Here is a 12,476-nt window from a genome sequence, read left to right as displayed (position 1 = left end):
CATTGTCCATTGGTTGTTCGTGAAATAAATAAAATTACTGTAATAACTATTGACATAATGAAAGCCAATTAAAAACAAATGATTGCACGATACGCCATGTTGGTATATATAACAGTTAGTTCGGCATACTGGTATCTTGTAATAAACTATTATTGTTAGCCTTTTGTGGTCGTAGATTAAGAATTTTTGCTTTAATTGCAATGATTTTTCTATGTAATTAAGACTGTTAAAATGCGAATTTGTTATGTAATTTGCAACGCCTCCGTATTTCCTTTTCAAGACAAGATTTTATGAAATTAATGTTATTAGAACGGCCAGCGGTGGCCCACATAACACCAAAACTGTAAGTAAAGGATTAACGTCAACTGAACGAAAATAGTATTATTAACTTCGGAACGATCTTTTTCAATTATTACGCTGAAACTGTAACACCCGTTAATAAACTATTACATGTACCTAATCAGTGACGTCCATAGACAAAGTGCCGCCCTTAAGCAGGCTTAGAATGCCGCTCGCTTTCAATTTTAGTTTCAAATATTCTGAAAATTCGTCAGGTAGGTACCTACCTATCTATTTTATTATTTCTTTATTTAACAAATACATAAGTAGGTACATCACATTTTTTTTAAATTGACAAACCTACAGACCAAACCATCTACTGATAATTAAACCATTTCCACGAAACCTACTCTAAAACAGTGATAATTTTAGGTACGTGGAGGTCTGATGAGCTGAGCAGCACCATTGTGAAAATTTAACCTGTGCGATAAGCCGTCATTAGGTATTACAATAGTTATGTCGGTATGATTTTTATGCGTCGATTATCTTTTCAATTAAGATGTCGATACTTTCTAATGGCATCATGAAACACCACCACTGTTCTCAAAATTTGTAATATTTGTATTAGTTCCTTCTTTTGCCGCCCTTTATAATGTGGCGCCCCATATGCAACGTATGACCTGCCTACCCACACGGGACGTCACTGCATGTAATTACCCCTGCAGCCGTACAGTACCGTTGTAGGGGTAGTACAGTACTTACGAACAGTAATTATTAGTCCTTGGTGTATAGTGACCAGGTTGACACTTTGTTAACCTAATCGGTTTTATCGATAATATTAGGAATCGTTTTCAATTCGAACCTGTCCAGCATAGATCCGAATTCTATTCTCACCAATTCAGTGAACTTTCGCGTAGAATCTTTGGACTCTTCTGACTCTAGCAGGGGTCGGCCATAGGTCGGCAACCTTTTCTGACTTATGGGGCACATTCAAATTTTAGTTTTAATAGTGTGCTAAAGATCGCCGCAAGTTTTAAAGTGAAGATAGGGAGTGTAAAAAATACTAATAACTATTATTTCAACAGGTATTTACAGTAGGTACAAGAATATTTTAAGTAAAGAAAAAAATTATAAAAACGAAACCTAATGAAAAAATAATATTTCCTACTAACTAAAAAATATAACCTTAAAACCTGACTGCAATTTAGAATTTAAGCATGTAGAAGTTCATCAAACAGTTGAGAAGAAAAATTATCATTTCTAAAATTCATGGCAGAAAATGCTCGTTTGTAAGGGGTTTGTAAGAGGGTACAGAAGAAATTCTTGAGACTCCTTTACTTGAGGTTGTATGGATACTATCCGTGGCTTCATCCAACTGACTTTCTCTTATGAATGCTTACATACTGCAGTCTGCAATTGAGAAGAAATCTTTATTTAGCTTCGTATTTTTTTCGTCTTATACGAGGTATAAATGAGAACTCTGCCATTCTGGGCAGTGTTGACCTGTGTGTCCCTGATAACTATCTTAGAAATAGAGACCATCAGTTGTTTATTCTCCCAAGGTGCAGAACCAACCTGCCACTGGTAATGCCAATTGGGAGGGCGATAACTATGTTCATCGAAATTGCTTCGGGTGTTGATATATTCCACCTACGTGAGTATGAGTTTAGGTGGACGATGTTTTATAAATTCTTAAAATAGGGTCTGCTTAACTCATCCGATGTACTTCCTTGTACATATCTAATTTATCTACTGATCTATCTCTTTTTTATGTAATACTGTTATATTTATATAGCTTTGTTTCTAAATGTCATGTTGTGAACGTCTTAAACTTATAATTTGTAATGTCCACAATATGTTAAAAAAAAATTGAAATTGAAATAAAAAATTGAAATTGAAAATAAAAATATGACTACCTACCGTCTTCTTCACGAAACTAATTATACCATAATTTTTTTGGTTAGCATCGAGACAATTTCATCGATATTGTAAATTCAACATTTCCACTAGCAGTTGAATACATTTAATGTGTTATTGATGTCTACATTAGAGAAGTTCAAAAACATTCATAGATACTATGCTGTTTTTTTATTATTAAGTATTAAAATTCGTAAATCTTATTTAAAATTCAGTTTATAAATCTTCAATAATATCAACGAGAAGTCCTTTTTGTGTTTGCCATCGAACAACAGATACAGATTTGCGATATATTATAAAATTATGTCGATTTTATTTAGTTATATATTTCTTCAACAAACAAAGTTATCTTCAAAGGTTTTTATGGCGCATTACAATGTCTTCGTGGTATATACCTAAAACAATTTATTATTTTTTCATCATATAGTACAATCTCGTATATTCCGGCGTCGTGGCCGACGCTTCATCATCCGTCAGCAATGCTACAAGAGTGATATACGCGGCGACATGTTAGATGAGGTGGCAAGAAACACAGAAGGCGGAACTGGTCCAGGGGAAATGGCGCGACCACATGGCAGGGACTAAATAATTAATTATTGTGATTGCGCCGATCCATTTCTTCGATTTCCCTTGTTTATTTTGGGTCATTGCGGCCACGATGTTTTTTATACAACGCTATTTTGAATCTCGACACATAAACGAGATGAAAAAAGAGACACTCCCTCGAGGCGATTTTGATCAGTGATCATTGAAGAAGTACCCACGTACGTATAGGTAGATTCATTGCTTCCATTACCGGGTGATTGATATCAAATTTACTATAAGTATACTGCTAAAAAAACCCACTAGCTTTATTACTATGTACTTATAAGTATAATTAATAGTAAACGACGCAATCTTATATTTTTCATAATTTAATAATGTCAACAATCCAGGGTGTAGTATATTAAACCATAATTACAATATATTATTCATACCCGACCATGTCCGATCCTAATAGGATCATATGGGCCTCCACAGAGTAAAGGTTTGTATTAACAGATTTTGTTTTTTACGAGAAATGGATGTCAGCCACTTGCTCAACCTATTAGGTCCATACCCTGACAGACACAAACTGAAAAACAATATATGTGTACTTGCCAGACCCAGGATTCGAACCTGGGACCCACGGGGTAATAGTCCAACGCTTAAGCCGCGCGGCCACCGTGGGTGTTTATTATTATATACGTTAAATTGTAGTTTAAAATTCACAAATAAGTTTTCATAATATACTAGGTAGGTAGGTATTAAGTGACATCATCGGTGTCTAGGTACCGGACAAGTAACTGAATGAATGTATATCGTATCTAGTCTATCTATACACTTACTATTATTTATTTTAATCTCCAGCAAGTGAAAATTTCCCCCTTATTACCAAATCCTCAAATGAACAAATTATTTTTTAAATTCTCCACTTTTCTCTCTTAAAAAGCTTCATTATAAACTCAGATAGAACTTTACATTATTTTTTCATACTTTTTCGATAAGTTTTGTTTCATGGTGCATTTTAAAAGCATTTTTTTTATGTTAAATTTTAAATAGGTACCTACCTGACAGTCTGACACGATGCCGAGATCGCAGGAATATGTTATATGTACCTAACCTATAGGTACATTGTACATTATATTATACATTGTACATAATATTATATTGTTGAATCAATTGCGAACTTCGACATAGTGTAGACGTCCAAGATATTGAACTGCTAATAATGCTGAAATACTTTTTATTTAGATTATTTTGAAGCGTGGTAGATCTAAAATAATTATGGATCTTTAGTGCAACAATGTAATAGGTACGTACATACCTACCACACTCTTCCTGATAATAAACGACTACACCTAGAGAGTTCTTGGATGATAGAATACGATAGGTATATTTAGTAATTATTCTGTCGTTGCCTCATTACTGATGATCGTGATCTAGTTACATGAGCAGTTTCTATTATATAAATGATTTTCTTCCAGTTGTCCCTGGAAAAGAGCTCGAAATGGAAAAGTTTACGAACCGGAGCGCTCGACATTTTTCTGAAGATATCTACATATTTATCAAATTTTATATGTATTTCATAAAAATAAGTGTGTTTGATTTTCTAGTTATATGGATTATCTAGTTCAGACGGTCAAATTATTTTGTCCACGAGACGGAGCGATAGTTTTACTGATTTCACGAACAGGAACGCCGCTCCGGTGCGCTCCGGTCCATTTCGAGCCCAGGCTGGACCCAACTGAGCAAATTGTCGTTACCAATAAATAAAAATTCTTAATTTCATTCTTCATAATCATTCTTAATTCGATATGGGTGCTCTTCCGCTTCTTTTCAAGCTGTTAAACCTGTTAAACCCTACGCAACCTCCCATCCCCAGAGTCACGTGATTAAAGAGCTGAAGAGTTCGTGGATTTGAGTCTGTATTTTATATGTATGTATTAAGACGTAGGTATTAATAGATATTGGTACGCAGTCTAGGGGCTACTGATAATATGCCATCACTCATCATCAGCATTCCATTTCAAAGACTCATATTTTTTCAATACGCAGCTCTAATGCCACGCGCCGACAAAACCACTAGACGTTGTATTTTAACCCTCTATGCCCAGTGCAAGCCTACCGCGTCGATTGTCTCCCACACTTCCTACACGGGAGGTCTGTGTGAGGTGTAGTAGGTAAAAACTCAATGCATACACGTTGTAGTGGACGCACATCGTAATTCATTTGATATGAAATTCGTAATGGAAATCTCAGGAAAAGTTATATTTGGAAGTACCTAGTATGTATGTGGTACTTTAAGTTAACTACATATTATTCAAAAAAAATTTAAAAGAAAAAACATGAAAACCATGCTACTTTGTGGTTACATTGTTAAATATTATACATATACGTGCACACATTCACAAAATGAAAACAGGTATGCATGCACCTTCTTATAGATATCGCTAACAATCGGAATGCGGTACAGACCTGAGTACAGCTTCAAAGCGCGACAAAACACAAAAATTTGCCGAGAGAAAAACACCTTTATAACATTTTACTCGTCAGGTCATAATCGTTGGAGTTTTTATTTAATTTCGTAAAGCTGATTGTAATAAATAATTTATTTGAATAACTCTGTATGAAGAGGGATAGACGCGAGAAGTGAAGGAAAAAAAACAACACAAAATGGATGCTGTTTCAGATTCAGAGGTAATTTTTCGAAACCGTTGTCAGATGGGATTAGCGATTATGTATATGTAAATAAATATTCGCCATAGAGGTCATAGGTATGAAACAATATCATTATTTTTATTTAACTACATTTTTTGTATTTCGTAGGTAAGTAGGTAGGTACTTACTAAGGACTGCAATCCTGGATAGAATTTTAACCCAGGACTCTGGGATTAGAATTCTCGATCCCGATCATGGGATCCCGGGATTCTGGAAAACAAAAAAGAGCGTTTTGTTCGATATTATTCATACCTATCAAAGTAGGTAATGTAATAAATAATAAGCTATAGGTACATGTCGAACCATTTATTATAAGTAAGTACACAATCTTCTTCTTGTTGTGCCATCCCCTAGCGGAGGTCGGCCACCATCAAGGCGATCTTAGCTTTGTCGTCTGCTACGCGGAACAGTTCAGCGGAGCCGCACTCGTACCAATCAAGGAGGTTCTTAAGCCACGAAATGCGGCGCCGTCCTCTGCTACGCCTACCATTGATCTTTCCTTGAATGTCAAGTTGGAGAATACTGTACTTTTGTCCTCTCATAATGTACCTACACGATATGTTTTTCTTTACGACTGAGTGAGGAATACGTTTAAATTTGTTTTCGAAAGTCTTGAAACAATCTGCAATCTAGACTTTTATGATAAACAGAAATAATGTGTGCTAAATTCAAAAAATAAATTATTATAAAAATCAACATTGATTCCAACAGTCGTGCCATAAAATTGTATACCTACTAAATATAAATATACCTACTAATATTGACATTTTATTCTGTTATAATTTTTCAATTATAAGTCCAGACAATATATTTTATTATCACTGTCACTCTCTATCTCTCTAGTTACTAAAGTATCAGTTATAATTGTCAACACTCTTGTTGATATACCTACACATACTTACCATTAAACCGGAAGTTAATCCTAGCTTTTCCTCTCGGTTGAATAACATTTGATTTCCGCCTTTGCATCCCGATTTAGAACGAACCCGAGCCGATATAAAACAAAAACTATTTTTTTTTTATAAAAAGCAAAAATAATCTGAATCCTCAACACCAGATATTTGACCCGCGAAAATGTCTTCAAGTGTGGAGTAAACATAATAATTTTATTATTTACTGTAGTTATATTATTATTACACTAAGCTTTTGCAACCAGCGCCACTTTCATATTTTTTCGACATATTTATAAACAATCTGAACGAAATCCAATAATTAAATTTAATGTTTCATGCGCCCAATAATAATTGTTTTTTTATTATGACTTACCGCATAAAGGTAAAATTAATTGATCGAGTCGAATTAATTTATAGGCTGGCTTACAATAATAATTATCGATTGAAACTGAGAAAAAAATAATAATCTCTTATTGGCAATAAAAATCGCCATTGAGAATAAAATTGGTTTCTCTCTATTTGTTTGGCAAATAATTGGCGCTGGTTAAAATGCGACGTGTTCCGAAAAAATCGTTGCGTCATTTTCCACTCATTTTATTTATTTAGTCAAAGGTCGAATCTAAAAACACCGTTCACAAAAAAATAAGCGGAAACTCTTGAATGGACACCAGTTTGATAAACATCTTTCGGATAGGCGATAGGCCTTGGACACTGCTGTGCGAAGACCTCCCTAAGCTGTCTACTAAAAAAGAAGCCCAATTTTATTATTCATCTCAAAGACTGGAAAATATTAAAAAATGTACACGAGGTGTAGACCTCTTTAACAGTGAATTTAAATTGAATAATTGGCAAATTTCCAGGGCTGTCAACTTCGGCCGGGTCCTTACTCAGACTACAACTAGTTAACGCAAATGACGCTATCGATTATCATAAGATTTGAAAGGCAGCCTCCAGGGAACTCAGTCTGTGGCAGCCTTACAACAGTTGATACTAGTCACACAATTATGTATGAAATATAACTCAAATCATATCAAAATCCCAGAAACTAACATCAAAATGATTTATAACACATCCACACAAACAGATAAATAAACGTAAAAATAAGTCACTAATATTATATTTATTATGTGTCATCATCACTGTTATCTTCAATAATGATATTATTGGACAACAGTGACGTCCCGTAGTGTCAGGCAGGATATACGTTACTTAGGGGTGGCAGATTGAGGAATGAATACTATCATGCAGACGGCTACTTACAAAGTATCGACATCTCACTTTAAATCAATCATAACGAGGGCCTCCAAATTTGTCAGTGCTTCAGACTTCATACGCATTTAAAACCATCACTGTTTGAGATAATATGTTGGTACGTATTTTTTTCAGAAATGTTTGTTACATTTATCACCTAGTTTATGATAGTAAAATAGTACTTAACTAAAAATGTTGCATACAATTTGAGACAAAAATTAGATGAAAATGGGTCGGCATTCTAAGTCTGCTTAAGGGGCGGCTGAAGAGCTCGGTATTCAAATATAATTTAGTATGAAATCGACCTCGGCGTCGTACGCACGTTAATTTAAATCGATCTTTTGGCAAAAATCACTAATCATCGGAGATTTTATTTAAAAAAAACATTATTATTAGTATTATTACTATTGTCGACCTTCTACATTATTATTATTGTGGACAATCTTACATTATTATTTGATAAACACCACCTGCACGTGTCCGCTGATCAGAAAACAGGGCTGTCAAAATAATATAATTGTAAAATGTTAATTTCATCATAGTTTTTAATCAAACCTGTGCAAGTACATATAACTTGGGTGGATATCATGGCTAACATACTATTGATATATCTACGGGTATATTATTATTATAACCCAATTCAAATTGAACATAGGTTGATACTCAAATACTATTATAGTATCTTTATGATTTCGAGAAAATAATACGATGGAATATATTATATAATCCATTTTGGTTGCCAGTTTTTACTGCGATGAATCACTGTGTTCTTTACTGTCTTTTTTTATTCGTAGGTTTGTTTACTATGTACACCGAGAAATTTCCATTAATAATATCGGAAATGAGTTGGAATATAATGCAACCAAAACTGGAAAAATTCTATTATGGGTGTTTACTTTTTGAATTAGTTGACCCCAGAAAAACAGGTACATGCCACTACGTGCACCACAGTGGATATTATGCCGGGTCCAAATTGGCAACATGTTGCCGGCAACCTCGTTAAATTTTACGATAAGTATGATAATTATCGTAAAATTTTTTAAGCCATTATGATAATTATCGTAAAATTTATCGAGGTTGTCGCGCGACATTGTTTTGCGCCAGTGTGGACCCGGCATTAGATGCACAAAACTTAAATAAAATATATTATAAATTAAATTTAAAAAGTACAATATAATTAATTGCGTCGGCAGCCCTGTCAGACACTTTTTCTAGCGACAGTAATTTTTTATAGTCATTTTTTATATGCCCGCCAGTCCGATGGATTAATAAAAAAATAATGTGTCTAGTGACTGTATGTTAATAATTATTTTTAGGCACTCTTAATATAATATATAATTTCGCCCATTGGCTTTACCTACCACTTGTTTCACTAGTATAAAAGTGAAGTTGCGCAGGCAATAAAAAGTCACTTTCTTTTTATAGGCAGACAGTAAATTCTACGTTTTAAAAAATATGCATTAGAATTAAACAATACCTATTATTTTTAATATGTAGGTCCTAAACATTACAAATAAGCACTATTCATTAGTAATGTTTTTTGGATAGCACATGAAATAAAAATGTAGGTTGATATGTATGTCAACATCCTTCGTATGTTTAGTTCTCGGACAATTTCAGGTTAAAAAGTTATTAATATATTATTAAGTTTATATCGTGGCCAACACATAATCAAAAAAGTTATCATATCCATCATATCAGTTGCAATACTTCCCACCAAAGAACTGATAAACATATTGAATTTAGTAACATTAAATGTTATTAGTAAATTTATTAGAAAATAAATTTTATTAGAAAGTACTATTTTTTGGTCACCCCATAGCTTCACTTCACAAGCTTCACTTGTAGGGAGTTTATTGAGACAAACATTGGCGGCAACCTTTTTATATTAACTAGTAGACCAGTTATTATGGACCACATGTAAAAAAATCATATTTTCAATTCTCAAGGCCGATTCTGTAGAGCGTCCTCTTAAGGGTGGCACTTTGCATAAGGACATCACTGTTGGACAAGGAATAGATAAGTACTTACATTGTTATTTTTACTAGATACCTCGGTAATTGGAATTGATGGTGATTATTTTATTTTTATCGTGGGGGACCTTAAAAACAATCAGTGCCACAGAACCGATTATTAAATAGAATTCCGATAGGCTACACCCCAATACACCACATTCTTAAGCAGTCCTACGAAAATGAAACACACATTATAGACGTGCAATAGTGTGTAGGTATGTACTGTAACCAGGGAACTCAGAAATAATGGGAACTGAAATACATAACGGGTAAGGCGATAGCGGGTACCCGACTCGAGTAAGGAAGAATCCGGGTTAAACACACTTGTCAAAAATACGTTTTACGTCGAATACTGAAAACTGCTATCGGTTTACGCATTTACGCTCATTTAATGTTAGTGTATTACACACACTATTGCACGTGCATAATGCGTGCTTCATTTTCGTAGGACACTCACACATTCAAAAGCCTGCATCAAGATGCGGCGTATTGAATATAGCCTATCGGTATTCTATATATTATCTGTTCTGTGATTGTAACCTTCAATACAGCAATATTCGATGAGCGTCAGGTCAGTGCATAAGCCAAGAGCAGTTGTCAGAACGAAAGACAGGGTTATAATGACGTATTCTTGACACGTGTTTAAGTTTATCCCATATTATTCGACACTCGAGATCGGTTGCTTGTTAGATATTTCAGTTCACATTAATTCTATGTTCCCTGGTCAGTGCCTCGGGCCTCCAAGTTTCTAAGCCCACCACTGCATGACTGATGTAGAAATTGGTAACGCAGCATGCAAGCAATATTCAAATTAAGATAAGGTAAATAAAAATTCTAAAATTGTATGATTTCATTGTAGACACAGCAAAACCTCTTATCAGGATTTATTTTATATACCTACCTACAGCCGTTTATAATAAACAAAAATTTTAATAAAAAAACTATTATTTTTTTAGTGCTTAAACTCTTTACCTTCTGGTGTAGAATTAATACGAATTCGACGACATGAAAAAAACTCAACAACACACTTTTCCTTATAGACACGACGATATCTGTAAGTTCAATAAGTATTAGTTCAGTGGCCGTCGATCCTTTGGTGGCTCGATAAGGTATGTAAAAACTGCATTATCCCCCCTCTAAATCATACAGTGACGTCCCGTGGGTGTAGGCAGGTCATGCGTTGCACAGGGGCGACACATTATAAAGGGCGGCGAATGAAGAACGAATACAAATATTACAACTTTTGAGAGTAGTTAGAGTTTTCCATGAAGCAGACGATGCGGTCGGTGCATTATAAAGTCTCTATCGACATCTTAGCTTAAAAAAATAATTGAAGCATAAATAATCCTGACAACATAGATATTGTAATCGCGGTTTATCGCACATACAAGTTTTTTTTATACCGGTGCCTACAAACCTGTCAGCGTCACAGTCTTGTACGTACCTAAAACCATCACTATTTGAGAGTAGATTTCTTGGAAATACTCTAATTTTCAGTACATGGTGTACCTACATGATTTATTTTGTGTATTTGTTTAGGGCAGTCGAAAATAAATAATAAAATAGATAAGTAGATACTAGGTACCTAACGAATTCGTAGAAATTTTTTAAGTAAAATTGAAAGGGGGGTGACATTCTAAAATCGTACATTAAATTATTGAATGTGAACGCAACGAGAATTATAATTTATTAAGTTCACAGGCGCGTTTCCCTAACGCTATGTGACGCAACCGATTCGAGAGAAAATTTAAAAGGGGGCCTCCGAAGAGTTAAAACCTGTCACTCGGTTATTATATTGAAATTTGCTAAAAAAAGTGCATATTTCTCACAAACTGAATGGGAAATTTATATTACCCAAAATATAACAAAATCCATACAACGTTTTTAAATGTTCTGTTGAATTATTATGCTCAATAATATGCTCAAACTTGTACTTGATATGAAGTAAATAAAAAACAAACAAACAAACAAATATAGAATAAGGAAATGTCATTTTCACATTTCTTTTGATTTCCATAGTAACGCACGTATATATTAATAATTTAGTTGCTAGGACCACCCCCTTAGCAACCAATAATAGTCTTTTACTTTTTACGGATTTTTCTGAAATAACTTTCCATACAAAACAGAATTAACTGAAAATGAAATCAATTCTGCTTAAAGATGTCTAAAAATATTAAAAGAATGCATTGGCATCGTGTTCTGATAAATTCTAAAAGTTTCAAATGTCTAGCTAGTCGGGAAGTTAGTTAAAAATCGATTGCAAGATTTGTACTGGACAAACAACTACCGGACAAACAAGAATACGAGCTAATAAAAACGTTGTAAAAAATTGTATGAATGCATGGATTGATTTGGAAAATAAATTAGATTGTTCATTTTTTATCATAGGGGGCCTCAAAATCAGTCAGTGCGGCGGGAATCCACGTCACTAAATGCACCACTGATTAAGCTATGTTTTTTATCAACTAATACCCTATTTACACGTGCATGGATTTACTGCTGACAGTACGTATTATCGCGGCGATTATCAATAATATCGGCGCGATTATTAATAATAAAATGCTCGTGTAAACATGTATTGTCATGCACGTTGCAAAATTGCATGCACGAACCAAAAAAGTTCGGAAGCTTCTGAATTTTCACGCGACAGTCGCCTGCGCAGTAGGAGTAGAACGATAGTGGCGAACCTGCCAGCAAAAAAACGAACTACATCACGGACAGACTCATTTTGAAGTTAATCGATTTTTACGACCTGTCAAGTAGTACCATAAAATGACAGCATCGCGTCTCGCTTACTCTTAAGTCTTGAAGAATGAGAATGGAGAGACAGTCAGCACTTTTACATGTAAACAGTTATTATCACGATAGTTTAAAATAC

The sequence above is a fragment of the Rhyacophila brunnea genome, unplaced genomic scaffold (assembly GCF_057557595.1).
Source record: "Rhyacophila brunnea isolate RB1 unplaced genomic scaffold, BYU_Rbru_1.0 scaffold_4, whole genome shotgun sequence".
In the NCBI taxonomy this organism is placed as follows: Eukaryota; Metazoa; Arthropoda; class Insecta; order Trichoptera; family Rhyacophilidae; genus Rhyacophila; species Rhyacophila brunnea.
The sequence above is the reverse complement of the archived record's forward strand: the minus strand, read 5'-3'. Positions refer to the sequence as shown.